Raw genomic sequence first — 26140 nt, forward strand, 5'->3', positions numbered from 1 at the left:
CCATAACACATTTGCTTGCCCCACTATTATCTATACTTTTTGGGAAGACTTGTGACTTGCTTGCTTTTGGTTTTGGTTTGGGTTTGTGTTGTGTTTATTAAAGGTTCCTTCACTTCTATACATGATGGGTTCATAAAAAGCTGTTCTCTCTGGAATTCCCATTTTTCTCCATAGTTACAGTGTTGAAAATTCACCAAATATTCCTGAAACATCTGTTACATACACATTATTGTCACATACACATTATCATTTAGGGATAGTGTCCTGACATGTGGATACTGAAATGTATTTCATAATAAGCCTATTGTTATGCTTCCTACATTCCTCCAATGATACATTTAAGGGGAATTTCCAAAAGTCAATGGCAAAAGAACAACGATCAGTTAAGCTCTAGGTAAAAGAAAAGAGAGTTGTTTATCAACTCACTAGGAAACTATCTTCTAGGACTTTGGGCAACATAAATCACACCTCACTCTGCCTCTGAGAAGTTTGCTCTGGGCTAGGAACAAAGGATGCTGAGATAGTATGTAACTACTGAATCAAGGACTATCTGGAAAAATCAAGGACTATGGAAAAACAGACTGCATAAAAAGTTGAATCAGCAGCCATAACATAAAAATCAGGAGGTTCCATCTAAGAATTTGGTTTTCTAGTTTGTCTTGAAAACAGAATAACTGACAGGACGGGCCCACATTCTCACGTGGCAAGACTCCAGCCAGGCAGCAGAGACTGGCCATTTTAGAAGGGGGCAGGGAATCTCCAGCCGTCATCCCTCTGGGCTCGCTGCCCTAAGGCATCATCTCCAACTCCCATCTGTCATCCCACTTAGCCTGTTTCCCTTTTCTTTTTCTTTATTTTTTCTTATAGAATTATGAGAAAGTGAAATATTTTTATATCCACATTTCTAGCAAAAAATAAAATTTAGTCCAAGAGGGCAAATGCTTCCAGGAATATTTCTCACACCCAGGTCACTCTGCTCATTTATTTATTCTATCCCTAGCCTTCAGAGGAATTTGAGTTTACCTCCCCTGATTTCAGACAGTCAGGATGAATTATCCGAGCCGAAAGAAAACTGTTGACTCTGCTTCCCCAGGCCTGAGGAACTTGATAATATATCAGTTTCCATTTTATTCTCTTTCAAAGAATCTGCGCACTGAGAAAGCCAATCCAATTGTCCTTGCACTAACCTCTGAGCTACCTCACGACACAGTCATTTTTGGTTTTGGAGTTACTTGACCCACTCCACAAAGATACCAGTCTCAGCTCTGTACTTCTCATGTGTTTTAAATACTCCCTAAGCTTTAAGTTTCTCCAGCCTTTAGCACACAGCTGTCTTACAGACTGTTAACCCATTCAGCCATTCCCAAGTACCCTGAACAAAGCCAAGGGTAGTCAGTGGTGTGTCTCTAGTCCCACAAAATATGTTATTCCTGCATCCCGCTGCAGTTCCCTGTTTCCTGGAACAGTCTCCTTATCCAAAGACAGCAATGCAACATAAACTCTAAAACCCAAATCTCCCCTTGTTTAATAAAATGAATTTTAAAGCAAATTATTCAGGTAAATCCCTGAATTTTTTATTTTGTTTTGTCTTGCCTGGTAAAAATAATTTTGTAACCCTGGGTGGAGGTGAGGATATAAAGTCATGCATCATGTCACAAAATGACCATGGGGTGGGGGGGGGGAGGGCGGCAGGGCAGTGCCTGCATGGCTCAGGCAGTTAAGCATCTGCCTTTGGCAACTTGGGTCAGGACCTCCAGGTCCTGGGATGGAGTCCCGTTTATGGCGCCCTGCTCAGTGGGGAGTCTGCTTCTCACTCACTTTCTGTCTCCGCCTCCCCATCACTCGTTCTCTCTCTCAAATAAATAAATAAACCCTTAAAAGAAAAGAAAGGAAAAGGAAAAAAGAGAAAAGAAAAGAAGAGAAAATGATCACGCCCACACATCTAGTGTGAAGGCTGCCCAGTACCTCTGCTGTCAACAATGGCCTTGGGCAAGAAGCCCTGAGCAGTATCATCTATAATGAGGTACTGTCCATACTCTTAAAAAGGATACAGACCCTACTACTAAAATAGATATAGATACAGATAGATATGGATACAGATCTAGAAATACACACAGTTCTCCAGACATACAAGAACCAGCAGAAAGCATTAGCAGACAAGCTCCAATAGCCCAAGCAGTGATTAAGCTGTTTTCTGTTTCTGGCCTTACTGTGTGGTAATTAACATCTGCTTCCGGTCAGCCCAGGTAGAGGCAAGTTAATAGCATTGTGTCTGAGACCTTATCTGCTTTCTTTTCCCAGTAGTAGTTATTCTGATTACTAGGCCTAGAGGCAGAAGGGAAACTGGCACCAGTTTCTGAATCTCTTTCGAAGCCCAAAATGGAAAATAATAGCCTAATTAAATGAAAGGATTTGCCTCCCATCCCGGAGCTGCCGGGAAGAATGCAAACCATTCATCGGCGAGTTCGAGTTCTTGTGTGGCAGAACAGATGATGGATAAAAGTTCAGGTGCTCTGTAATTAGTGCTGGGCAAGTGCTTCTGGCAGACAGCCAATGCCCAAAGACACAGCATCGCTATGGTTTGCCAAACTGCGTCCTTAGGAAACCTCATTTTCCATCCTTTCAAAAGTCTGAATTGTAATTGCTATGTTCCGAGACAAATGAAAGCACAATCTGCCTCCTCAACAGTGTGCATTTCCAGAGGGGTTCCTCTCTGCGTATATTGAGGAGCCAGCTCTAATCCTGCCCCCATCACTGAGGGGGGCGGTCCTTCCCACACAACATGCAGGACATGTACCACCGGGTCATTACTTATCAGGGAGCCATCTGTTGATTTGTTCACATCAGAACTGTGGAAGGGAGAGAAGGGGTTAAAATGTAGATTCCTGGGCCTCAGACCAGACCACATAATCAAAATCTCCCAGGTGGGAATTCAGAGTCTGTATATTTTAGCCATTTCTGTGATTCTTATTCACATTAAAAGTAGAGATCCACTGATCCTAGCGGATTCCGCAAGAATCCCTTTAGGCTCACGGGCACTGTTGACTCCGTAGAGAAGGCCACAGACAATTTATACTCTCATCGGACCAACAGCCTTGCAAAATAGAAAATGAGTAAGTAAACAAGCAAATCAATTACCTCAGATCTTGATCGTTACTATGAAGTAAAAAAGATGTATCACCGAGCGTACGTGGGAAAGGCAGAAAACCAGCCACCGGAGGAGAGTCCTCTTTAAGGAGACCTCTTCTCCCCAACTCCTCCTGGCAAAATGTCACTTTTTTGTAATATGCCAAAACCCTAGTTTTCTTGCAATGGCCTTAGGAAAATGTAAAGTCTGTTCTAAGGGGGTTTGGAATAATACAGCTTTATTTTTGTCTATTAGTATCTGTAACTATTCTATTACACTGGATCATCATAGCAAGTCTATAGTGTCATCTAAGCAAATATCACCATCCTCACAGATGACAAAAACTATGACATTGAGTAACTTGGCCATCGTCATGAAACAGTCATAGTGAACCTTCATTTTGATCATGTGTCTTCTTTTTTCAAGTTGACTTCACAGATAAAGAACAGAAAATTCAACAGCAGCCCAAAGTAGATGTTGTGGGTCATCCCAGAAGTGTGTTCCCTACTGTGGAAAGGTAAACTTGTCTTGATAGAGTGGAATGCCTGCTGCCTATGAAATTATCATTGACGTCCAAAATGCCTTTCCCTTTATCTAATGATGTGACAGTACTTTATCAACACCCTAATTTTAGAAACTTCCTTGAATTCAATTTAGTTCTAACCTTGTATTGAGAGGAGGGTATTGTGCTAGGTCTTACAAAAATGATTAATACATGGTCCTATCCCTCACAGAATGTACAAACTAATGAGCGAGAAAAAGATATGATAGTTATGTATAATAAAACCCCAAATTAAATAAGTACTAAGTATGAAGTTTGGCATGATTAACTTACTCAACAAATATTTAATGGCTATCTGCCGTATGAGAGAGAAGCTCTTTATGATAAGCTAACCAAGCAAAGCATTTAAAGCAGGTGATGTTTGAACTGCACTTTTAATGAGAAAAATGGAGATTGATGGCTAGAAAAATTAGGAAAAGGAGATTCCATGCTGAAGGCAGAACACAGACAAAATTAAGAGTGACAAAATCATAGGATATGTAGAAAAATATAAATGTGGATTTGTTTAGGGTTTGTAAAATGATGTAGTAGAAGAAAATGGGAAGTTTAAGAATAGATCAGAGAAAATCCTTGACTGATTTGGTACATGTTTAGGACTTCATTCCAAGGCAAGGGGAAGGTATTGCAAATTTAAAGAGTGGAGAAACACTGCAATCCATAATTAAGGAGGAACCATACCTGAACTGCAAAAGGACATGTAAAAAAATTAATACCTTATTTTTCTTTTTGGTTTTATAATTCTCTTGTGTGTGGATATATCAAAATACGTAATATATATCATCCCTCAAATTGTAAATGTTTAAGGCTAGGAACCAGATACCTGTGATTGTCTTTGAAAATCACATTTTGTCAAGAACCAGCTCAGTTGATTATTACACGGTCATGAATTCTCTTCTCCAGGAGATGCACAGAGTGGATTAGAGATCTCGTCTCATCACAAGCCTGCCACCTTGCTTACCCGGGAAAGCACCATGATTTCTCTGTACTTACTCAAGTCCCTGGCAGATAGCATCGATGCTTAATAAATGAATGAACACCTAAATAATAAATCACAATCCTGGTATAACTGACCCGGGAACTTTGATATTTTCAATTATTTTATACAAATGGTTTGCTGATATTTTTCTGAGCATGCCACTTGCAAATGACGATTACATCCTGTAAATAGTCTTCTCACTTGACTATGAGCCATTTAAAAACAGAAGGATAAACTGAGAAAGTGGACAATGGGCCCTTCCTCCCAGTCTTGCTAAAGATCAACAGGTGTAGATGGGTAGATCAAAAAATAGATGAGGGGCACCTGGGTGGCTCAGTGGGTTAAGCCTCTGCCTTCAGCTCAGGTCATGATGTCGGGGTCTTGGGATTGAGCCCCACATCAGGCTTTCTGCTCTGCAGGGGGCCTGCTTCCCCCTCTCTCTCTGACTGCCTGTCTGCCTACTTATGATCTCTCTTTCTCTGTCCAATAAATAAGTAAATCTTAAAAATAAAAAAAAAAGAGTAGATGATACACACATGACCCAGATATATTTGTATGCACACGTACACATGATTTTCACCTTTAAACCATTCGTTTGATTAAAGAATATTAACAAAGACTTTTAACTGAAGGTAAGATAAAACCTTACTTTTACTTTATGTCATCTTTTTCCAGCTTGAAATCAAGGCAAATAAAAGTACAGCATATTATAACTCATTTAAGCAGTTTACATAAGCTTAGGCGTCAAGTTTCTTCTTACTGAAACTTTTTTTTATATGACAACGACAATGTCTTTAATTAACAGAATATCTGGAAATCACTTTCCTGAGTGAGGTTACTATTTTTCTTTTTTATGTGATGATTATATCCCCCTAGAAACATATCACATTTTACTTCCAAGTAACCTCCAAGACTTAAAAAAAAAAAAAAAAAAAAAAAAAAAAAAACCCACTAATTTGGGAAAAGAATAGAAATGACATAAAATCTTGCCCATCTAAAAAATATTAGGAAGGAAAATGATTTCTGTTCAAAGAATGTCTATTACAACTGTTGGCAACTCTGCAAAGGAAGAAACACAAAGATGTTAAGCTATCAAATAGTTCTATTAGAAGGTTATACACTTTGAAATTACCATTATCAGCATGGAGCAGAATTCTATCCAGCTGCTCTTTCTTGCCAACATAGTGGGTGAACATTCATTTTAAGGCACTTTTTTTCTTTTTGTTAGCTATCCAATTACCAGTTTTTGAGTTGAAAATACAATAATAAAGGGTGTATGTGTATGGGACAGCAGATAAGGGATTTTTTCTGTGCTCTTTTAGAAGTATATAGTCTAAGACCACAAATAGCATTTTACAATTCAGTTTTAATCACCATGATTGACTAAATAAAAATGAAATTCTTTCAGTCAAGGAGGTTTGACGATGTATTAGCACTTGACCAGGTAGAATACGAAAAATGCAAATCACTTCATATTTGAAACAATGCTCAGTTTTATACTATACTAGATTGAGTCTAAAAATTCCCTTCCCTCTAACCATGACATCATGCCATAAAACTTTGAGAGTCTTGTCACTCTCCGAGCTTGCACAAGATTTATTTTGGACAATGGGATGTTACCAAATGTGATGCGAGCAGAAGCTTGAAAAGTGCTTGTGAGTTGGAAGTTGTTCTCTTCCTGCATTTGGAAACCTTGTTACCATCACCACAGGAACCAGCCCAGAGTAGCCCGCTAGGTTATAAAAGACTACACAGACCAGAGATGAGCTGTCCGAGCCAAACTATCCTGGACCAGCAATCTGTTGACTAATCGAGAAGCTGCCTGCAGATAACGCAAGCAAGCCAAACAGATATCAGCTGAGACTGGCCCCATTAGAAGCAGCACCCAACGGAGCCTAGCACAAATTGCCAACCCACAGAACAATAAGTTAAGTAAATTGCTGTGTTTTAAGCCACTAAATTTTAGGACTTTTTTTTTTTTTCGAAGAAGTTAATTGATATATACAATCAAAAGAATTTTAACAATCTACTGATCTTTATGAATTAAAGTTTCAGATACTTGTATATCAATCCATCTACTGATAATTGCCCTCTAAACTGCAAAGGACTATGGAGGTATCATTATTTTTATTTTTTAAGATTTTATTTATTTATTTGACAGACAGAGATTACAAGCAGGCAGAGAGGCGGGCAGAGAGAGGAGGAAGCAGGCTCCCCATGGAGCAGAGAGCTCGATGTGGGGCTTGATCCCAGGACCCTGGGATCATGACCTGAGCCAAAGGCAGAAGCTTTAAATCACTGAGCCACCCAGGTGCCCAAGGGGTATCATTATTTTAATGCAAATAAAATCTCATGGATCCCACAATAATTTAAAAATAATTTCCCCCATTCCACATCATAAAGAGGCCAAAATGCTATGTTCTGCTGGAGTGAGGATCTTGAAAAATCTGTATTTGAAATGTGCACAATTTTAGAGTAATATAGCTATATAAGCATCAATGAAATCTTTATCAAAATATGAATATATGTTTTTTTTTAGTATTTTCTAAATAGGCAATTGGAGGGGCAAATAATTCTACCAATCAAATTCCACAAATCTTTGATAAGTAGACTTCAAAAACTGCCATTTAAGAACTGTAAGTAGGGGCACCTGGGTGGCTCAGTCGTTAAGCCTCTGCCTTCAGCTCAAGTCATGACCCCAGGGTCCTGGGATTGAGAGCCCCTGCATCAGGCTTCCTGCTTTGCGGGGAACCTGCTTCTCCCTGTCTCGCTTCCTCTGCTGTGTTCCCTCTCTAAGTCTCTCTGTGTCAAATACATAAATAAAATCTTAAAAAAAAAAAAAAAAAAGAACTTCAAATAATGTTTGTTTTGTTTTCTTGTTTATGGAAGAGACCTGAATGAAGTTAAGTGACCTAGATGTCAATACTTCATACTAAAAAAATAAACAGTCTGATAATTTCATTTCAGTATATATTTTAGCAGAATACTGACTCTGAAGACTGTGTTCCTTAGTTGGAGGGGAAAAAAGCCCTTTTTACAGTAAGCATTTTGACAAATACATATGTAAGATTTCTTTTTTCCTAAAGATTTATGTGATCTGTCTATAAGTGATAGTTGCAGGATATTCAGAGCTGATCACAGGTAGCAACATGGCCAATGTAAAAGGAGTTGAACTGAATTGGGCAGTAGAACCTGGGTTGGGCTGTCATCTTAAGTATAATGTTACCTAAGATTGATTACCCGAAATGGACTTCTGCAGAGCTATATTATTTTATGGCTATGGTGCAAGGCCACAACACATGGGTGATTTCTTTCAAATCAATGGAAGTATCATGATTAATATTACTTGGCAGACGTCAATGAAGCAATGGAAATAAGGACTTGGGAGATGGATCTCTCAGTTAAAAGTAACAGAAGTTCTTTTTTCATTCTGGAATCTTATTGTTGGATGGTGTAGCACAGACATGGTATTATAAACTCACTAAAGGCAAGAAGGTCATCTGGCCCTCCCAAGTGCTATTAGATCAAGATCAGTGAGGAAAGCACATTTCCCAAGTATTGCAAAGATGAACCAAGACTTGGCCTTGAGTTGCGGAAGTCAGTCTAATTTTTCCCAGGATCTACATATTCTTAATAAGTTGTTGCCAAAAACTGTAGACTCTTCTCTGCTTTCATTGTTAAGAATTTACAGTTGAATCTGAGGATGAAAGGCCACAAAGAAGACATTAACAAATGAGCAATTCTTAATGGCGGGGCGGGGGTAGGAGGGCGCATTGTGGTATTGTACAGAGCCCAACGGACGGCTTAGGTAAGGAGAAACTGCCAGGACAATTTTCTGGAACAGTCAAGCATTATAAAATGTTCATAGAATGTTTATGTTTGCAGATATTATGGAATGTTTATCATAAATACCTAGAGAAGGGAACTTAGGAAACAACTGGAATTCCTTGTGGAGACGTTATTTTGAATCTGCTCTTAGTCCTTTTTCACATTTGAACTATTTTACAATAATGGCAAGTTCCTCAAATTTTGATAACATTTCTGAAATGCCCCAGATTATTGATATATTTTTTAAATACCATGGCTCTTTATTTCCTGAATATTAATTGCCCTACTAAAACAGGTCCACCTTATTGATTGATGGTTTTGAAAAATACCCTGCATCCTGACTTTGCAGAACATATTGTAACTACAATGTTAACTGTCTAATCTGTTTTCTTTACATATTTCAATCAGTCCCTCCCTACCTAGTAAATAATTTGGGAGGCCAGACATTCGTTATAAGAGCTATTATTTCCTTTTTCTTCTCACGTTCTTCCTAGAAGGAGAATTTCATTGTCTACATATGCCAATCCCCACATATGGAGAGAATGAACAAACTGTTGGATTTTTCATCATTACCTCACTCTGTACCTGAATCTGGAGATCCTCCAGCACATTTAATTGCTAATCTCTTTGCCTTTCTTCCCTTAACTTATTGTATGAATTGTTTTTGTTGAACATTTATAGTAGGTGGGTCCTATTTGGATTCTTCCTTGTACTCCTTCCCTAACGACCCAAACCACCGACCCGAAGAAAGATATTTGCAAAGAGAAAAATTTAAGACCATGTGACTTCTGCCATTTGAATCATACTCTACCTATAGATAACATTCTCAATTGCTCATACCTTCATACCCTAGGTTTAATCAATTTGTGTTCCCTTAGGGTTATGTTCACTTATATTTGCCAAGAGAACTTATGGGGAATGCAGTGTTTCATTCCCTATCAAACTGAAGGTCATCATGCAATTGGATTATCAGTTACACCTATTTCATTATATAATCAATCAGAAATTCAACATTGGGTATCACGTTTACATTTCCTTCACAGACTAGAAGCATGACACTGGTTGCATATATAGTCCAAGGGTGTTCAATCCGAGTAGTATAAACCTCAGTGAAGCTGCCCAGTTTGGAAGATTACTTTTTGCTTCAGTAGGCACTGTGGCAAATGAATAGGTGATGAGAAATCTGTTTAAAATCCCAGGAAATATTGTTAAAGCAATAGCTACCCTCAAAATAAATAAATAAATAATCTCTAAACTCACTAGTTTTTGTTGTATTAGATAATAGAATTGTTCTTGATTATATAGCTAGCTGAACAAGGTGGGGTTTATTACGTAATAAACACCTCCTGCTGTATTTGGATAAATGTTTCTGGCAGAGTTAAAACAGAACTAGATAAAATCCAGGCACAAACCAACCAGATGTTAAATGCAGGACCCACTGATAACCCCCTGGGTCTTAGATCTTTTATGTACCTGCCCTTAGGAATTGCTTCCTGATTCAGGTCATTCTTCCAATTTGGACTCAGCATTTTGAGTATTATTCTTGGAATTGTCATCGTTGTGAAACTTTGTCTCCTCTGCATAGGACAATGTTATAAAGATGCCAACCAGACCACAGCTACTCAAGTGTTTCAAAATGATTTCTAAGGCTTATGTGACATCATATGAGGAAGCTCCCAGAAACTGCAGCAGTGTTTTGGCCTTAAAAGAACTTGCAGGGGGAGACTTTCTATGCTCTGATGCTCACTCTCCTTGCTCAAATATGGCCTAAGGCTCCAAAGGAAATCACTTTCCCTCCTATGTGGGACAAGACACAGTGGGAATGAGCCTCCCTGACCACAAGGGATCCATAACTCTTGATTGGATGATCAACACCGCCTCTTAATAGTCGATCACCAGTACCTTCTAATAGTTGATCAACTGTGCTTTCAGAGAAAGATCAAGATCAAAGCGGGGGAACCGTGAGAAACCGACATGACTGGAGCCATTTTAAAAAAACAGAGCCAGAGCGGCCACTGCAGAAAAACTGCCCTACCTGCTTTTGTTCGAACTGGGCCAAAACCTCTGGCCAGGGCAAAACAGCAAGTATTTTATGAAATTGTTTGAGACGTCAGGGGGAGAACAGACCTTGTGATCACAAGATTGATGGTTATGGACATTCAGCAGATAGAATCAGAACCCAGAGTAGTTTAACTTGTTGACATCCATAGACAACTTTTTATCCCTTGTTTTTTTTGTTTGTTTGTTTGTTTGTTTTTCAACTCTGTAATTGCCCCCTTTCCTTTCCTCACAAAAACCCATTGCTTTTACCCTGCAGCCAGGACACTATTTAGGTTTCTACCTGAATCTGAGCTTCCCCAATTGCAATCCTTTGATCCCAAACAAATGTTTGTTTTCTTCTCATTGCTGCTCTTTATTTTCAGGTTAACATTTAAATGCATCTTAATTTAATTTATAAAATTGGATCAAATTTTAAGGTACACTTAAAGCTATGTTCTCTTTAGTTAATACCAAAAGCAAAAATAAAGATAATACATAAATATAACAAAATACCACTCTGTTTCCTCATTATCCTGAACAGTATGCTCCAAAAAACAAGTATGTTTGAATACAATCCCATTATACCTGGCTAAATCCTTCCAATTTCAGTCCACAAAACCTCTTTAATCTTCCTGAGACCCAAGCCCACCTGGAATTCTATAGCCTAAGCCTGAACCCCCAAATCAGAACATCAGTGTTTCAATTGCTCTACCCCTAAACTTCATGCTGCTTCTAGCCCCAGACCTCCCTTCACGTGGATTCTGAAATGTGAGATTGAATTCCTAACAGACTTGTAATAACAAAGAGGATTATTTTATCAAAATGGTAGAGTGTCCCCAAATAAATCACAAACACTAGTGTGCACTGAAACTGACAAAGACATTTTATCAGAACTAGCTTTTCCTTAGGGCTTGATTCATGTGGAAAAAGGAGATTGTTTAGGCTGGAAAGCAGTGTTTAGTGACAGAAACTCTATTTCCTTCCTATCTGAGTAAGATTGGTTAAACTGGTCCTGAGAAATGCATCCTTTTTTAAAGTCCCAAACTGTAATCCAAATACATTATTAACCTCGGTGTGACCTCATTGCTAATTGTTTATGCATGCCCTTAGGGGCTAGGCTTTTTAAGGAACAATTTGTGATCTTTTGATATGTTAATTTAATATGTTTGGTAATTTCCTTTTGTTAATGGTGTCCTTTTGTACATTGGAGTGCTAATTATTGTAATGGCTTTTTATTTAAGAGAATATTCTTCAGATGAAAAACAATTTAAATGATATTTCAAGCCTGTACAGCTCTTTATCACTTTTCTCGAGGTCACTATTCCCTCCATCATTGAAGTAAACAGCAGCTCACGTAGTACCCAAAGGCATCACTTCAGATTACAATAATTCTTTTTCCCAATTATGATCAAAACGTCAAGAAAAAAATAATTTTAAGAATAGTTTTAAAATGTAGTGATATTGCAGGCTGAATAAAGTTTGCAATCTAAAACTTCTTGGATCTAATCTCTGTCCTATGCCTAATAAGATGTTTAACATTGACTAAACCACACAATCCCTCCAGACCTTACTATCATCTCTATATAATTAGTATGTTATATATATTAAGATACACACACACACACACGTCTCTGTAAAATTAGCATGTTATATATATATACTAAGATACAGATATACATATATATGTATATATATATATACACACATGTATATACTAAGCTATATACTAACTCTGCTTCTAAGGTACTAAATTTGTGGTCTGAGTTGTCAGCTCCTCAATCTCTAAGCAATAAAGTCCTCTGAGTTCTACAAGGCACAGCAAAAGATTAGCAGAATTTCCAATCATTAAGTAGATCTCATTTATGGAAGTTTAGACCAAAGAAAGAGTAGTAGACTTAGAAGATACGCCTCTTCTTGCCCAGCAGCAGAGAATGAAGTTGTCACCAGGTAGACTGGGGAGATCCCCCGGCTGGAGGCCTCTGCCCAGCCTGTTCCTGTGATGTCCTGGGAGGCTCTGAGTTTGCTCACAAGAAAGGATTCAAGGACAGACCAGACACAATAGTGTGAGTGCTGCCAGTGGGAAAATTTTTGTTAAAGTGAGAGTATGCTCTCTGGATGTGAGAGCAGGTGAGCTCAAGGGAGAGCCATACACCCCGCGTTTGGAGTTTCTCACTTTTATTGACACTTGTCAGCTGGGGTGGGGGGTGGAATATGCATTACTTGGGGAGGGGTTTCCTTGGGAGCAGGGTTTCCTGCATTTTCTCTCTTACTTGGTTAGGGTCTTTGGTTTTTTTTTTTTGTCTCGGGCCTGTCTGGTGTGATCTGGCTTCTTCTGGCTTTGTTTTTGGAGTGCTGCCAGGATAGATATCTGACCTTCCCCATAGCTGACCCTGACCCCCCCTTTGCTGGCTCCTGTTAAAGACTAACTAGCTGCTTAATCTAACACAGTCATCAGACAGCCCTGACTTGATAGCACCTTCCAGGTCCCAGAACCCAGTTCTATCTCAGATGCACAGAGCCACTTGGGTCAAGGTCAAATAATTTCTAGAGCACACCACATCCAGCAAATGGGGGAGGTGATATCCCACCATAGAACCCTCTGATGTGACATCCCCCTCCAGACCACTTTATTAGAGAGCCAGGGCTGTGCTAGTCCTCCCTCAAATTCATCCTCCTCTCTTCCATCCTTCTAATTTTTTTTTTTCCACAAGTATAAATTTTTTTCTTTAAAATCAAGGGAGAAGTTTGTTTTTGTTTTTGTTTTTAAGATTTTATTTATTTATTTATTTGACAGAGAGCACAAGCAGGGGGAACGGCACAGGGAGAGGGATAAACAGGCTCTACACTGAAGAGGGCCCCCAATGCAGGGCTTGATCCCAGCACCCTGGGATTACCACCCAAGCCAAAGGCAGGTGTTTGACTGACTGAGACACCCAGGCACCCTCCACAAGTGTAAATTCTTAATTTACCCTTGTAAATTAAGTAACTTAGGACTAGCCCCTCCACCAGTTTATCTAGTAATGGTGGGTTGTACTCCTGGGACAATATCCTATGCCTCCATGAATCCATGTCAATTCTAGAGCCCAAAGGTAAGAACTCAAAGGGGTAAAGTTCAAAGGGCCCACTTTTGCTATAACTGTTCAGCCTATAATGTAAGTATGAGATTATCTTCCTAAGTGGAGATCAAATTCCAAAATTCACTGATCTTAGAAAGATGAGGAGAAGTACTAATTCAATGCAGATTCCCCAAAACTGAGCAAATTAGAACCAATATGTTCTAGGCCTTGAGGAAAACTCTAGGTGTGGCAACTTACTAGAGTGAATACCCTCTTGGGCACTAACTATATCCCAGAACTAGTTCAATCCTGAGAGCAAAGACAGGGGATCAAATATTTTGATAGAAATGACTAAAGTGAGTTCCTTTCTTCTGAAACACTAAGTTGACCTACTGAATCTGAATAACTTGAGTTATGTGAAAATTTTAAATTATTTTGCCTTGATTAATCAGAACATTCAGCAGCTACCTTAAGTAGGTATGTGTGTGTGCCTCTCCTAGGCATTGTACATGTGCACATTCTCAAAACCTAAAGCAATGAGTATTCAATCACTTCCGGAAGGTCACCCATATTAGCTACTAAGAAAATGATTCCTAAAAATGTGGATCTCTGGCATATTTCTTAGGATCACTCTGTAAACCTACATAGCAGAGATCAGAAAAAAAATTTTATTGTCATAGTCTTGTGAATAGAACTATTAAATACTCAGTTCTAAGTTATCCACTTTATAGTATAACTAGCCAGAAAACTGTAAAAAAGTCAAATCCAAAATCTTTTGCTAATATTGAAATGTTCTACTATTCTAAATAAAAATAGTTCAAAGATTAAAAAAAAAAAAAAAAAAAAAAAACTTTACCAGAGTTCCTACTCTTGACATAACAACAAAGGAAAAAACAGGGTTTCACCTCTAAGCCCAAATCAATCTTGCTGACTTAAAGTCCATAACGTTTGGTCAATGACCCAGGAATCTTACCCACATCTCCCAAATAATCCTCCCCCTGAACTGTTTTAATTGGAGTTTATCAACTGAAGCAGAATTTATTTGAAATAATGATTTTATTACTACTTTAAAACTTCAATCTAAGATTTGACTTTAATAATCTTTAATGTTGTAATAACTTTTAATGTTAATTTAATGTGGCTTAATGTGGCCACCTTCCATGACATTTTTCTAAAAAACTTTTTTTGGGGGGATTCCATACCATTGTAACACAGAGAAGAGTAATGTTTTGCTTAAATACATTAGGACCAAATAACTGAATACCATTTTTCAAGTGTCACAAAGCCCCAGATCGTGTGTGTGTGTGTGTGTGTGTGTGTGTGTGTGTGTGTTTAGATATGTGCACTCTATGTATGTGTATACACACATACACACCTGCTGACTTCTCCTGGGTGTTCTAAAGTCAGCTGCTACAGAGGCATCTCTCTTGGTGGAGGAATGAGTGGGAAACCCCGCTAGCTTCCAGATGAGACAGCAGAAAATAAAATGTGTGTCTGTGTCTGTGAGTGCATGTGTGTGTTGGGAAATAATAACAATAATAATAATGGTCTCCATTATTACTACTAGAGTTTCATTCACACAGCACCAGGGCTTACAAACTAAAAAGAGCTGCCTTAGACAGCTGAACAAGTACCAGATAAGTCAATCCATCTACATCAAGTGCTTATAGAGCACCTTTGATGTGTAAGGTGGTGGACCGATAGTTGAAACATTCCATAACTAGTTCTATAGCCTTGATTCTGCCATAAATTCACTAAAGCACCTTGAACAAGATATTAACCTTCACTGGGCTTAGTTTTCTCAACCATGAAGGAAGAGGCCTGGGCCACTTCTAATACCCCCACATACCCATGCCTCTCCTGAGAACAAATGCCTGGCTAACATAGCTGATATCCCAGCTTGAAAAGCAGACCAAACTCATAGGGAATGGAAAACAATAATGCATGCTAAATTCTAAATTGAGTGACACAGTACAGGAAGGGCCAAGACCTGAAATGTCATGAAGCATAAAAAACACAAGTGCTATTCCAATAGGCATGATAAGAGGAGAGAAGACATTCCATCAGGGTATACAGCATGAGAACAGGAGAACACTAAGGCGGAAGCACAGGGAGGGGCAGGTTTCATAGCATCAGGAGTGATATTTAAAAAGAAAGCACTAATGGACGGAAAATGCAACTTCTCAGTGAATTTTTGAGGTTCCAAAGTAATCACATCAGGAATGTTGGGGTACAGCTTTGAAGCCAGGAAATCCATACTACTGTGAAAATCCTTCTTTGGGATGAGTTGATCAGAAATAGGTGGGCAAAGTAAAAGACAAAAGGGTATTTTAGAGAGTCCTGTTCATTTTACTTAAGCAGACCTCTGAATCAAATGCAAAGAAAGGGGCACCTTGAATCATCTCCAAATAATTATCCTTCTTGTTGAAAACTACGGGACTGTAGGGCCAAGCTATATAGACAAAATTTTGGCTTATATCCCTTTTGTTTTGTCACATGAAAAGGAACAACTTGCATGCACTACAAGGCAATAAATAATAATTATTCATGTTGTCTGAGCCGACAACATGTACAACTATCTCCGTCCCACACCGTAGCTCACAGAGGAACACAGTGATCTCCCTAACAGTAACATCAGAGTTCTTTAGCCCAACTCCTTAGAGCATCTTTGCCAGACTGTTAAGGGGCTTGATTTTGCACAAAAGATGATATTAAAGAGATAGAGCAATGCAGCCTTGAGGCTTAAAGGTACATTAGGTTGAAATACCTGAAATTGTTGGCTTCTACCACTGAATGGCTTTTGAGGCCAGGCAGAGGTTAAACATCAGCTTCTTGTTGCAGAGTAATACATCTACCCTGGGGCACAAGGCCAGTTATCACCTGTGAAATTTGTTCCAGTCCCCTAAAAAGAAGCCTGCTATTTAGAAAGCACTCTTGCCAGAAATGTGCTCTAACATATGGACTAAAACACACTTAGGAGACAATTTTTATGGGCAGTCAAGCTAACTAGGGCAGGCTTCACGTCCCTCAGGGTAGTTTATGTAATTGCTGCCCAAGAATCATCTGCAAATGAATTGCTGTATGATTTGCATGATCTGTCTGATTTTGTATTCTTACCCATGTTCTTCCTTTCAACCCCCTACCTACTTCCTTACTCACTGAATCCCACAAATACTTAATTTAAACTACCCAGTGGTATCTAGAAGGAACCATTTGGATTCTTCAATCATTGTCATTAACACCAATTCTCTTTTGAAGGACTAAACGTTCAGCGTTTGGAGAGAAACCCCTGAAAGATTTAAGGAAAGACCATGGGCAGGTTCTTCTAGATTCTAGGATAGCAAATGAAGGCAATTTGTGTCCAGAGCACTGACACCTTTTTTTTAAGATTTTATTGGGCGCCTGGGTGGCTCAGTGGGTTAAGCCACTGCCTTCGGCTCAGGTCATGATCTCAGGGTCCTGGGATCGAGGCCCGCATTGGGCTCTCTGCTCAGCAGGGAGCCTGCTTCCCTCTCTCTCTCTGCCTACCTCTCTCTACTTGTGATCTCTCTCTGTCAAATAAATAAATAAAATCTTAAAAAAAAAAAAGATTTTATTTATTTATTTGAGAGAGAGAGAGCAAGCACAAGCAGGGGGAGCAGCAGAGGTAAAGAGAAAAGAAGGCTCTCCTCCAAGCAGGGAGCCCGATACAGGGCTTGATCCCAGAACCCTGGGCTCATGACCTGAGCTGAAGGCAGATGCTCAACTGACTGAGCCACCTAGGCGCCCCACACCTACATCAATTTGGTGAAACTCTACTACTGGTTTCTACTAAAGTGGAAGAATATACTGTACCTGCTGGAAGGAGCACTGCATTGACAATAACAAAAAGTGAGTCAGGGTCCCAGTGTTGCCACATACCAGCTATGACCCTGGGAAATTCTAAAGGGAGCAGAATGCACCATCCCAAAATATGCTGCTTTGCCATGTGAATTATTTCAAGCTGAAGACAATCAGGGCCCACCCAACTCAGGAAGAGGTTCTCCTGTGTATAAAATTTGTTTTTCTCCTGTTAAATCTGTCTTATGTCAATCTGATTATTAGCCCAGCCAAAGAACTAAAAGGGAAGGAGGGAAAAGTTTTCTGTCCCTGGAGTCACACTGAATTCTCAGTGCCATTTAATCTGCAAAATGACAAATAATACCTGCCCCACCATCTATCTCCCAGGACTGTTAAAAAGATCAGAATAAAATTACAAATATGAAACACTTTGCAAACTTCTAAGATAGATAGATAGTCAGTATCATTACATCTAAGGTTTTTCCAGGCCTGAATGTATCACTCCTTCACCTAATTTCTAGAGAACTGGTTATTACCATTTACTCATTTAAAATTCACAGATTTGAACTCTAATGCTATGCTTTATTCATTTCATTAAAATAGATCAAAACCCTACCATGTGCCATATTCTAAGAGCAAGCTCCTGTCTCATAAAACAGACAGCCCTGGATCCAAACTTTATTCTCTTTTTTAATTTTTCAACTGTTTATGTCTAATCCTGTATCTCTGAGTAAGTGCCTAAATAAATGCTCTGCACGTAGTAAAAGTTTAATACATTTTAATTTGAACACACGATTTTGCCTGCCGCTCATCAGACTATCAATTAGCAACTGATGGCTATCAAGAGGGATTACCTGAGAAGTAAATAAAGTAAAAGCTATTGTGTTAGAGGCCTTCTGCAGGCTTGCTGCACTCGATTCCTGCTAGATTTCACCTAACAGGAAAAATTCACTGAGAGCACGCACATGTAGATTGGTCAGACTTTCATGCCTGCAGTGTATACGGAATGCCTGGTTGCTATCATATGACCCATGGATAATGTAGCAAGAAAGTGCTGGTGTCAGAAACAAATTATGGCTGGAGTTACATGCTCAGAGAAGCTAGAACTGCTTTTTGTAAATAGGTAGTTTCAGGACAAGGTGGTTGAGGTAAAAGCGATTTGGGTAGCCCCTACCTGGAAGCTCTGAAAGCTTGATAGCACCTCCTCCCCATCAGGCTGAATACGATTCTCCACCAAAGCACACTTCCTTTGAGGACAAAGGGAAATCTTATAAGCCAGATCCCCTTCACGACTGCCAACCTGAAGTCCCTGGGTATCCCTGTTGAAAATGTATCACTTGAGCTTATGGCCAGGAAGCATGACTTTAATGAGACTTGCATGGCAGGGGACTCATTCCTGCGGAGGCTAAACCCAGTCCCTAAAAGACTAACTCAGCAAAGGGAATGTGAATTGACAAAGATACCCCTTGGGTGATACCAAAAAAAAACAGTAAATCCAAAGGACCTTCCTATAACCCAGCATATTCATTCATTCATTCATTCATTCATTCATCAGATAATTTTGAGTTTGGGGATCTTGCTAGAGGCAGGAAACAGAATGATGCAGGATATGCATGGTCTCCCCCAAAATGGAGCTATTATTTGTGGCCCATTATTATAAAAAATGATATTTGGCACATATGGGATCATAGCTCCTAAAATACCTCTACTATGCTATCAACCTGGCCATCCATCAGGTTTGTATCTATAGGTCATAAAGGGCAATGCTTGGAGGAAGAGAAGGTATATACAGGAAGGCAGATAGTTAATCCAGATTGTGTCCGTGAAGAGCACTTGGAAATCATTTAATTCTTACCAAATCAAATAGTACTCTCGTGTTTAAAATACGGACTATTGTGCCATGAGAATGATATGTAAAATTCCTGGTGTGTGGTATTTTCTTAATAAATGATAGTTATTATTACTGGATGTCTGTATTCAAGATGTTCTTCACACCTTAACTTCCCGAACCACTCCCTCGACACCTATACAAACTAAAATACACTAGAATGTAGGATTCATGAAAGCAAAGGCTTTATCTTTTTGGTCTCTTGCTGGATCTCCTAATTCCTATAAAGAGTCCTGGCAGATAGCGGGACCAGAAAAATATTATCTCGTGAGTGAATAAATGAAATACAGGATGCACTGACTCCATTTTGAAGCTAAGAAGATTAAAGCATCCAAAGGTCATATGGTTAGATGCCCGTGATATGGAGAATCCCTCCGTATTTACTGCTCTGTCCTAAGACTATATGAATAGGCTGACATGTGGCTTAGAAAAATCCCCCTCCTTGGGCACCTGGGTGGCTCAGATGGTTAAGCATCTGCCTTCAGCTCAGATCATGATCCCAGAGTCCTGGGATCAACTCCCACATTGTGCTCCCTGCTCAGTGGGGAACCTGCTTCTCCTTCTGCCTCTCTCTCCCTCTGTTTTTCATGAACAAATAAATAAATAATAAATATTGAAAGGAAGGAAGGAAGGGAGAAAAGAAAGAAAGAAAAAGAGAAAGAAAGAAAGAAAAAGAGAAAGAAAGAAAGAAAGAAAGAAAGAGAAAAAAGAAAAGAAAAGAAAAGAAAAGAAATTCCCCTTCCAGTTACCCAGGCAGGAGGTAACACACTGATAACTTCCTATGTACCTAATGTCTTATGCTTTATTTTCTTCTATTACCTGAAGTTCAATCAAACTTCTCCATGCTTTTGAATTAGCTTAAGGTCTTCTGTGAAAATAAAAAGGTATTACTGTGGAAGAACAAGTAGTCCACCACTTCTCAAGGCACTGGCTTTGTCAACTTACAGTATTTCTAAACACCCTGAGTAGCAAACAGGCAGACATTGTTTTCAAACGCTTCAAAGAAAAAGACTTAAAAAAGAAAAGTATTCAAAACCATCTCTTCCTATTGATTCAAACAGAATTCACTATATTTTAACAAATGTATTTTTTATGCTATTAAAATTTTAAAAGTGCTGCCATTGTTATAACTCATTGTCTATCTACTCCATCAAATGTTTAATAATAATCAGTCCATTTTACCATTTTGCTCATTAAAACAAAACATTAGTTTTAAACTGTTTAAATCTTTAATAGTGGTTACAACTCATTTATTCAACAGGGCTAGAATTTAATGAAGTAATGGAATGGCCTTCCGGCTAACCCCACAGAGGAGATAGACGTTAAAGGGGTGATCTCTCCTGCTCAGAGTGAACAATACAATGCAGGACACCAGAAACACTTAGAAGATGATAGGGACAGTCTATGATTAAAAGCCATAATGAGAGGATGTGATAAGTGTTCCAGGCATTCAGACTATGGAGAGATCAGGGGTTGAAACCATCAAGTGTAACTGTGAAGGAGGAACTTTAATGGGAGTCTCCAAAGATCTGTAGATGCTCCCTGCTCTCCACACTCATTTTCTAATCATTACCCACAGTAATGAGCTTGGTACCTTTAGAGAACAGTAAGGAACCCTGCCTGAAAGACTGTTCAAATGCAGCCCTACAGGCATTCCCACCAGTTCCCAACGCATCAGGCTGACAAAGCAAGTAGTTAACTCTTCCTTACCAGAGTTACGGACTTAAGAATATGTCTTTCAATGCCAAGACCCTGTGCGAAGGCCAGGGTAACTGTTTGGGGCTTGCGCTTCAGTTGGTATCATTTCACAGAGAACCCATACGGAGCCTATGCTACACTTAATGGGAGATTTTTGACTATCTCAGCTTGTCTGCTTGTAAGCAGTAAATTAGAAAGAATTTTAATGAATAAATTTATGACAAATGTTAAATGGAGAATTACACATTAGAGTTGATATTCCGACACAAGCCTAATACTTGTTAGAAAGACTAATAATGTCCACATGCATGCCTTGCAAGCTCCATGGACCAAACTATATGCTACCTGAAGAATGAGCTTTCATTATCAGCCATTGTTAGGGAGAGTCATTATTCATCCCTTTGCAGAATTTGCCGATGAAGGCATTGTCAGGTATTCTTTTCCATAATGAACTACATAAAATATAAGACCCGTAATGTCACTGAGCTGTAAGAACAGTTCCCATAAAATATTCTCGTGTTAATACCTGCCACCAATTGATATGAGGTCAATCAGGCCACAATCAAAACCAACCATTCTGACATCAGTCAGTGCTGTTCTCTGTTTGAGGCTGTAAGTAGGAAACCTTTTTTCTTTTTTTGGGTTTTGTGTATTTTATTATCAACTTTCAGAATTAAGTAAACTATACAGTATTAATGTCATACTTTGTCAGTTATACATTATCAGTAGAAAAAATAAGTTAGTAAGTGACTAGGAATAAAACAATTTTGCACGTTGTAAAAAATGTGCACAGGGAATATGTGAGAGTAAAGAAATTCTGAAATAAGTTCTTAAAAAGGACACAAACAGTTGTGACAGAGAGAATTTAACCAGCTGCTTATTTGACTTTCATGAAGGATCTGGATAACTTGAGAACTGTCTCCAGATGTAAACTGAAGTCCTGCCATTATGATACATATTTCACTTACAGTCAATGGGGGGAAAAACAGGGAGAGTCAGGAAGTCTTCAAATCGTAAAGCAGGAGTCATGAGTTGTATGTGCTAATTTGTTGCCACTTAATCCTAATAAATGCCTACCCCAAATTTCCCTCAAATTGGTGGTGACTCATTCTCAAAAATCCCTAAATCTCCATTAGGAAAACTGCGAGATTTCCCCATACCATTTCTGTCTTGTCTTTCTTCCATTTTCTTCGCTATTGCAACTGTTTTCTCCTATTGCAACTGTTGCCTATTCCAAGATGCGTAATAAAGTATCCTGAGGTTCTGAGAGGTTGGAGGCTCCTCCCAACACCTGAATCGCACAATCCTCTCAGTCTTTTTGATTCATCTCCTGTAATTTCATGATAATGTCTGGAAATGGAGCTCTGTGTCCCAGACAAAATTTGAGAAGGCAGTCTTTGTCTTTGCACACATCAGAGTTCCTTTTCTGCTGTGCAGTTCCCTCTCACACATTCCCTGTTTCTGGTGTCTTGTCTACACACCCTGTGTAGAGAGTCAGTAGAGAGTCAGTAGAGACTCTCTAGTAGAGAGTCAGTTATCAGTCACTCATAATCTCTATTTGAATTTAATTCAGAACGATATATAGTTCAGGATAATTACAGTTGAATTCAACCCCAATGATACTTTGAAAGGCTTAACATGCAGGTAAGAGAGCTAAATGACAAGGAGCAGAAAGAGCTTTTCACGGAAACCTTTCAGAAACCACATTTTCTATCCACCTGCTCCTGGTGCAAAGTATTGTGAAACTCATGCACTCCTCCCTCCCTTCTTTTCTCTCCTTCTGAGTTGGAATTACAGACAGCCTCCTTCTTTGCTGAGCTTTCACTTGCATATGTCTGGTCATAGCTGACACATGTCTATCATGCAAGTTCTGAACTCCCGAGAGGCATATCCAGGGGTTGGGAAGAGATTTATTCCAAAGGGATCATGCTCTTTATTAATGTCAATCTGTCAACAACTGAACACCATCCCTTACTTCAACTGTACAGATTCCCTTATAGGACATGTACCTACAATGCCTTGTTATGTCAGACTTCTCAGTCATGGAAGGAAAGAAGGGAGGGAAGAGAGAGGGTAGAAAGGAAGGAAGGAAAAGAATGAAACATACCCATATCCTTTTCCTAGTACTTAATTATTTGTATCTGATGTGGAGCTCGAGCTCCACCCTGAGCTCTGTGCTCAGAGTGGGAGACTGTTTGAGCTCCTCTCTCTCCTGCTCCTCCTGCAACCCCCCAACCTGAGTGCATATTCTTTCTAAAATAAATAAATCTCTCCCTCTCACTCTCTTTTTCAGACTTATTTATTTTAGAGAAGGGGGAGGGGCACAGGGAGAGAATCTTAAGCAGACTCCATGCTGAGCTGGGAGCCTGATACCTGCCTGGATCTCGTGATCTGGAGATCATGACGATCATGACCTGAGCTGAAAACCAAGAGATGGATCCTTAATTGACTGAGCCACTCAGGCACCCCAGATATGTGGTGTTTTTTTTTTAAGCTTGAAATATAGATGTGTCACTTTTTTTTTTAAGATTTTATTTATTTATTTGACAGAGATCACAAGTAGGCAGAGTGGCAGGCAGAGGGGGGCGGGAAGCAGGCTCCCTGCCGAGCAGAGACCCTGATGCGGGGCTCGATCCCAGGACCCTGGGATCATAACCTGAGCTGAAAGCAGAGGCTTTAATCCACTGAGCCACCCAGGCACCCCAGATGTGTCACTTTTAAAGTGACTTCCCCACATAGTACTGAATGAAATAGAAAAGCAAAGTAGAACCATTAGTAAAAATTGTGAACCTAGAGTATCTTCTAAAGAAATAGTCTCTTTGTATTAGTTTAATCTGTATTATAGACATCTAGAAGTCAATTCCATTGCATTATTCATTTCCATTTCCCTAAACACATGTCACTTGGCCAAGGAAATTGTTTAATAAAAATTTCTTTGAAAATATAATTTTTACTTTTAATTTTTTTTTTAATTTTTTTTTTTTAATGGAGAAATGCTGTTTGAATCAGACAGGGTCATCCACTGAATCTCAAACTCTGTCTTTAGCTATGATCACAGATAATCCACAGGCAAGTACCATTTTCATTCATTACAACAATCTCAAAATACTGAAATGAAAAAACAAACATTCCTAGCTTTTTCTTTAATAGCCTACTTTGGCCCAATTACCCATGTAGTTATCAAAGCATGCTTTCACTTTATGTTCAGAACCAACCATAGGTTATTCTATTTATTGAAAATGGTCTCACAATTCACCTATAATTCAGAGAAGATTTAGATGATACACATCAAAATCACATAAATTGCTTCATAAATTTTTCTAGTACATATATTCAATCTATATTCATAACCATTCAATATATACTCTAAGTCCAGAAAATATCTTTCCCACCATAGAATTTTTACAATTTCTAAATTGGTTTGTATTCTATGATGGGAAAGATGAATTTCAAGAGCTAGCAGTTTTGATGACCATAGTTAAATGATTTTAGAAATACTGAATAAACCTGCATAAGGCAATATTAAAGATTTTTTAAATAAATCTAATTATTGGAAATAAACATTCATTTTGGTCTATGTTACTTACCTTATTCAAGACATGCGATCTCTCACAATAATTTGCCTGCCAATTAATTATATAGAAAACCCAATCTCCTAAAGTACTACAAATACACAGGGAATAATAGCATAAAATGAGTAAGAGAAGACAACACTGCATTATTAAGAGTTAATATCTTATCCTGGAAAATACTGTATCCCCCCACACCCCAGGGTAAATATAATAAAGTATCTATTCCAGACTTCATTTTTCCAAATGTCCAGTTATTTGTTCAATAAATAAATAAATAAATACTGAGCACTTATTTTGTACTTGGCTGAGTGGAAGGACATGGTTATTTGTCTAAAGGCAATCACCTAGTGTCAGAGAAAATATATACACAGGAAGACCAGTCAGCAATAAAATGATGTAAGACATCATGTGATGTGTCCTGATACAGTTATAAAAGCGGTTGACATTTCAAAGGCTAGAAAGCCCCTTCCATTCAGGGAATCAGGGAAGTACTTCTAAACCAACTGTAGGCATACACTCTAAGTAGGATTTCAAGGGCACTGAGTAGTATTTAAGTTAAGGGAATGAAAATGCAAAGGCCTAGACATGGGAAAATACATATATGAAAATATGGGAGATGAAAGTAGGTAAGAAATTTAGAGTTTGATCCCTAGAGGGCCTTAAATGAAATGTTTTTAACAACATTTTATTTAAAATGAAATATAAGACTTTTGAACAAGTATGTGGAACACTGGGAGCTGCCTTCAGGAGGAACACAGAACCAATGCTCCTGGACAAATTCTTCCCCATGATGCCTAGAAGATTGGGACAAGGGTGCATTCCTATATCTATGATGCGCCAAACATACTACGTACTGGAGAGGCAATGTTATATTCTAATGACAGATAAAGACATTAAATGAGCAGATAAACATAAATAAGCAATTTAATCAAGAGATGAGACACACTCTTAACATTAAAACTAAATAAAATTCTATGAAGACTTCAGTTCAGAATTTGACATGAAATCAATGCATTGCTATAAAAATTTCTATATCGGTGTACTTGGGTACAATCTATTCTTTTCCTTAAAGTTTGTTGTTTCATTACCCACATCTGGAAAAACAGTTCTTAGAATATTGTGAAGATGATACATGAAGATACAAATTCTAGCACATAGATAGAAAGCAAACTCTGTATGAATGGCACCCGAGGAAACACTCGGTCCTGCCTGCTCAGCCAAAACAACAACAAAAAGTGAATGATATTTTTGTCATCAGAGAGGAAGCAGTCAGCTGATGTTACTGTCCCACCACAGTTCCATAAGATGCTGCATGATCCACAGCATAATATTGTCTGCCTTTCTTTGATGGAAGTGATTTCCAGGAAGTCAAGCCTTTGGCATGAACTGAAGAAATTTTCAAATGACAATCAACAACTATTTTTCTCAAATATGGCATTGCCTCTGAAGCCTGTTGACAGTTATCATCTGTCATCTGCCTCATCTCATCTGTGTCCAGGTTGGACTACAATATGCTGAGAGACAAAACTCCAGGGCCACGAAGCTACTCTGGTGTTTCTCCGTGAAGAAAGGAT

The sequence above is a fragment of the Mustela nigripes genome, chromosome 2 (assembly GCF_022355385.1).
Source record: "Mustela nigripes isolate SB6536 chromosome 2, MUSNIG.SB6536, whole genome shotgun sequence".
Classification (NCBI taxonomy): Eukaryota; Metazoa; Chordata; class Mammalia; order Carnivora; family Mustelidae; genus Mustela; species Mustela nigripes.